The sequence below is a fragment of the Rhinoderma darwinii genome, chromosome 5 (genome assembly GCF_050947455.1).
Source record: "Rhinoderma darwinii isolate aRhiDar2 chromosome 5, aRhiDar2.hap1, whole genome shotgun sequence".
NCBI lineage: Eukaryota > Metazoa > Chordata > Amphibia > Anura > Rhinodermatidae > Rhinoderma > Rhinoderma darwinii.
Genome location: NC_134691.1, coordinates 40,843,732 through 40,849,731, shown reverse-complemented (window position 1 = coordinate 40,849,731; position 6,000 = coordinate 40,843,732). Strand labels below are relative to the sequence as shown.

Here is a 6,000-nt window from a genome sequence, read left to right as displayed (position 1 = left end):
TGGAAATGTACAAAAAAATGGCGCCTACATAAGGTACAATTTGTCCCGCAAAAAAAGTATTATATAGCTACGTCAAATAAAAATAGTTCTGAGCGCGGGGATGCAAAGAAGAAAAAAATTGAGAAATTGTTCTGTCCTCGAGGCTACATTTGGCCCTAACCTTAAAGGGTTTATTCATTAATGGACGCACGATCTGTGAGGATTTTCAAAAAATTTTTTTTGCGGTTTACACTGTAAACTGCCGCAAATACATTGATAAGTGTGGGCCTGTACAGTGTTTATTAGTATTTTTTGATCACCTTAAAAAATTTGTAAGCAACTTCGTATGCGGCATAACACACTAGACTCCATCTGTACATTTTACTGTAATCTACAGGGAAATTATCCTCCCTACCATACGCCACTAGGAGGAGCTGTAGCGCAGTTCCCCATAGCTATCACGTGATTTGCCCCAGCGGCCGCGCCTGGGAAATACAGCTGGGTGTATTGAGGTAATAAGACCTTGTAGTGTGTGCGTGTCAGCTGATACAATCATGTGATACACTGTATGTCATGGGCTCACGAACACTAGAGCGATGACTTTACCCTCTCCGACTTGTCGCCATCTAGGCAGCCATTGTGTTGGCTACGACAAAACCTACAACTTGTGTATTTATCTTCTAGAAAATGGCTTCCGCCTAGCCTTGCAATGAGGACACCTTGTAAGCTAATCTATTAAGATGCTTTTCTTCTTGTAATGAGCAGTGGGTTGTGAGTGAGAGGATGGCGGAGATCTGATGAGCTGACCTGCCGCTTGTCTTTACCGATTGTGACAGCATTTCTCTGCTAATCAGGTATGGATCCTGCAACATGAGGAAATGTGAGGGGCTGTGATCAGCACATACATGTAGTATGTGTGGATAAACATGTATGTGATAAACGATGTACAGTGTGTTGTGTATGAATGATGATGTATTAATCTGCATAATGGATGGATGTATATGTATGTATGCAATGGTAATAGTGTGTGTATGCATATATATGTATGTGTAGTATGTATTATGTATAGATGTATGATGTCATATTTATACCTGATGTATGCGTGTGATGTAATATTGATATGTATGATGTGTTATTGATATATTTATTATGTAGTGATGTGTGTATTATGTCATATTTATACCTGATGTATGATGTGTTGTGTGTACGTGATGTTTGTATGATGATGTATTTATAAGTGATGTCTTATGTATGATGTGTGTGTTTTGTATAGATGTATGATGTCATATTGATACGTGATATATGTATGATGTGTCATGGATATATACATGTATGTGTTGTAGATATTTGCTTCCTAAAATGAAAACCCAGATGATGTCAAATGTTTTCCCTTGTGCGGTTTGACCCGTCTCTCCACCGCCCTGGCGGTTTCATCTCTCCCCTATCTGGGGCTCAGTAGCGTGTCCTGACACTACCGGGGCCGCCCTGACATTGCACTTCTAGGACAGCGGCTCTAGTGTCATGAATAGGCTATACACATGACACGGCAACTCCCCATAAAATATTGGTGGAATCTAAAAACAATCGAATGTGTATGGCAGGCCTCAGATCTCGGGGGAAATAAGTATTGGTCATGTTGGATTTTAATATGCCGATCCTTTGTTCTGCAATTAGATAAGCGCTTCTCTAAAGTGTCTGGCAGCAGCTTATCTCGCTCTTCCTTGTCGGATAGGCTGAGCAGAGTATTCAGGTTTATGGGGAGGTTGAAGGTGACAGCTGTTGGCCCAACGGGCATTCCAACCGCTATGATGTGTATGGGCAGCCTGACTTCACAGCGAGGGCACTCCTCAAAACGATGACAGGGCATCTACTCATCGGCGATGACCTGATAAGTGAAACTTTGGGGGTGGCAGGCACCTAAGCTTGAAATGACATGCATCTACACCAGAGACTTAGTGCCACCACTCGCACTCCTATCACGTACGACTAAGTGTCTCGATATATAGACATTTTACCCATGTCTGTTTTATATCATTTATAAATTGTGTATTAATTAAAGAGGACGTAGTAAATACTTCTATATGCCCCATAAAATAATAAATCTGGAGCATCTTTTCTTAGACCTCTGTATTGTACAATTCCTCTGTAATTCCTCCTGGAAATGTATGAATAAGTTGACAAATGGGCGTTACCATTTCCCTTGTCAATGGCATTTGTCCCTACACAGTCTGACACCATCCAATGAATGACTGCACCGTCGCTGTGATCACGTGACCACTGATATTTTATTACATAGAGATAGATGATGGGCGTCAGCGAGATCGGACAAAATGTATATGGGCAACTTAAGACCGAGTTTACACATTACAGTTTTGCGATGATTGTTAACATGCAGCGATTTATTAACGGGATACGGATCATTCCTTTAAGATGCCCTGAGAAACCCAGCGGGTGCTCCTGATCTGTATGAGGTCTGTTGGTTTACAAGTATGTGTAGCTCTGTAAGGCTGGCATGGAGAATATAGGGTCGCCTTTAGGAGCCTATTCCTGGAGCTAATGGGACTTTTTAGCTTGGCACTAATTGTAGGCCCATTGGCTACCTGGCTCCTAGGATTTGTCCAGTCTTTTGGCTCGTGGAAATGGCCATATACAGATTTGCGTGGTACGCATTTCGTAATACGATGCCCATAGACTGCTCTTGGCCCATACTGTACCTTATTCAGAATATGGTGCCTCATGAAGACGCTATATAATATGGTGCCTCATGAAGACGCTATATAATATGGTGCCTCATGAAGACGCTATATAATATGGTGCCTCATGCAGACGCTATATAATATGGTGCCTCATGAAGACGCTATATAATATGGTGCCTCATGAAGACGCTATATAATATGGTGCCTCATGAAGACGCTATATAATATGGTGCCTCATGAAGACGCTATATAATATGGTGCCTCATGAAGACGCTATGTGTTGGTATGTACGAATTCGAAGGATTACCATGTTCTATTGTACAGGGTCCTTACACATGGCAGTGCCATGTGTATGGACCATTATAGTAGGAAAAGTGGGAGTCCTAGAGTCCTGGGGTGATTAAGACATTAGGAAATTGACTGTAGACGACTCTCACAGTTTTGTTCATTAATGAGAAATGTTGTACTGAAAAAAAAATATCTCTGAGGCCAGGGATACACGGCGGCATTGGTCACACTGTGCCCCTGCAGGCATCGCACATGGTTTAAGTGAATGCGGCTGCTGTGACCTGCAAGTTGACCTTGACCTGACAGTCGCAAAAATGCCAAACCTTGTGGATTTCTTTCGACTGTTGGGACGCGGCAACCTGCTGTGTGGCGCCCAAAGTCGCTGGGTAGCCCTAGCCTAAATCTAATTGAGTAACATGAATCAAGTGTATCGGCTCTGGATACAATATATATATATATATATATATATATATATATACTCTGATGTATCTGTGAATGAACCATGGCACTGTCTTGATAGTAAAGATTGTGTCACTTGTTACAGGAAGCCCCCGACCGCACGCTCCTCTTCTACGTATTCCAATTGCTTAACACGGCAGAGGGAAGTAATGTGAAGTCTGTGATTTCCAGATCTCTATATTGTGTTAACTCCTTAATACAGGAGGACTTGTGTGCCTAAGGCCCCATGCACATAAACGTGCTTTTGCGGCCGCAATTCCCCCGAAAATCCACGGTAGAATTGCGGCCCCATTCATTTCTATGGGGCCATGCACACGACCGTAGTTTTTACTGTCCGTGCATGGCCCGGGAGGCCGCACCGCAGAAAGAATGGGCAAGTCTTATTACGGTCATCTTGTGCTGTCCGGGCTCATTGAAAATAATGGCCGCGGCCATGCGCATGGCCCGCGATTTGCGGGCGGCTCGTGGCTAACAGTCCGCAGCCCCGGCCGACCCGAAAATCACAGCCGTTTACATGGCTACGGTCGTGTTCATGAGGCCTAATAGAAACTACACTTTCGTCAAACTTTTGGTATATCATAGAGACATATCAAAAGTTTGGATCGATGGTCGTCTGGGTGCTTAGACCCCCGCCGTTTCTGAAACGAAGGGGCAGAAGCGCTCAGCTGAGCTCTTTACTCCTTCGGCTGTGATCGCCGCTCGCTGTCAAACCGAAGATGGCTCATATAGACGTTCTATGTGACCCGATCACACGAGCGTGTGCCTTTTGCGCACGCAAAAAACGCGCTTTTTAGCCTGCGCAAAAGGCACTTGACAGCTCCATGTGTCATCACCATATGATATAATATAGGTCCGTGAAACGCGTGTGAAAACGGACATATATCCCGTTCATCTGAATAAGCCCTAACTGTGGTTGACATGTCACTGCAGCCAGCTATGATTGGCTGTCCCACTTTTGTGACACATCATTTCCCACTTATTATCTATGGACAAGATAGGTGGTAAATGTTGGCAAAACCCCTATTAGGCTGCATTCATACACGGGTTTGCTACGTTTTCAGTAACGTTTTCCGTGGCTTTTTAAAGTGTGGTTTTTTTTAAGTCAAAAAAGTCTACGGCTAAATGTTGCTTTTAAGGGGTTTTCCACGATCGGACAACTTATGACCTATCCCCTGGATAGGTCATCAGTATATGATTGGTGCGGGTCCTAAACCCAGCCCTGCACCGATCAGCTGCTCCGGCTGCCTCCGGGCACCGGACGATATTTCCGGAAGCAGTTGGCTCTGGTAACGGAACAGCGGCCGAGCTGCAGCTCTACAGAACGGCCGCTATGCAGTAGACGGAGCCATCTGCTTCCCACTCCAACTACTGCATACTCTTCATACCATCCGGTGCCTGGAGGTAGCCGGATAAGCTGATCGGTGCGGGGTCCGGGTGTCGGACCTGCACTGATCATATACTGATGACCTATGACCTGTGGATAGGTCATCAATTTACCGATCGTGGACAACCCCTTTAAAGCCTATAGTGAGTTATTGAAAACGTAGCATGCTCTGTTATGGCGATTTTCTATAGCACTTTCTATAGCACCTTCAGAAAGTAGCTTCCCCCCCCCCCCCCCCCATCATCGCATTCCAAGATCCATAACTTTTGATTCTTCTGTCGATATAGGGATGCAGAACGGTTTCTGTTTTCAGAGATGAGTTTCATTTTTCAATTGCGCAATAGTTTTTTTTTTGTATGTTTTTTTTTTTTGTTGTTTTTACACCAATCCTCATACGGTATACGCCAATACCACATATATACACATAAGTCGTTGATTAGAATTAATTTTCTAGGAGGTTATTGTGGGAAAAACAGCCATTTTGCCACTGTTTCTTGCAATTTTTGGTTTTTACTGCATTCACCATGTCGTAAAAGTAACATTTTAACTATAATATATATTTCACTTATTTTAGCCCTATATGGGGATTATATTGATTTCCTACTTCAACATTTTATTTTTAAATAATAATAATTTTTTTTGTCCCACTATTGGACTTGGCCCTGTTCACACAGAGTTTTTTGACACTGTTTTTTTTTTACACGGAAATCACATCAGGAAACGCGCCAAAAGACGTCCGAAAACTCCTGCCATTGATTTCAAGGAGCGACTTGCCCTATGTTCGGGCGTTTACGTCTCTGACCTCCTATTGACATCAGTGGGAGGCAGAGAAAGCGTTTTTTGCTGCGTGTTTTTGCCCCCGGCACTCAATGGCCACGAGCGAAAAATGTCGCGAATAACGCAGCAAACGGCGTGCAGTCAGGTCAAAATCTGTCTGCAAAAAGTTCTGTGTGAACGTGTGCACTCTTCTGATCACTTCAGTAATACACTTCAATATTCTTGTCTTGTGGTGTATTATTGGCTGTCGTTTTACTGACAGGCAACCTATTAGGCCCTGCCTTTGGCATGGGGGTATGCTGAAGGGATAACAGCAAGGGGGTACTAATGAGGAAACGGGGAGCCCCCTCCCTCTGTTAAGATGCCTTGGTTGCATAGCTCCTGAGCCCACGCCATCCACGTAATGTAACAAATGGC

At 43.8% G+C, this 6,000-nt stretch overlaps 1 protein-coding gene across 1 annotated transcript in view; it reads left to right on the top strand.

Annotated features, from left to right (window-relative positions):
* The first annotated feature begins 677 nt into the window (after positions 1-677).
* The window catches only part of ATP6V1C1 (ATPase H+ transporting V1 subunit C1), a 62,322-nt gene continuing 56,999 nt past the window's right edge, over positions 678-6,000 (top strand). Inside the window, exon 1 of the mRNA XM_075827997.1 lies at positions 678-833. The gene's annotated coding sequence lies outside the window, so the exon portion shown is untranslated. The remainder of the gene's footprint in view (positions 834-6,000) is intronic.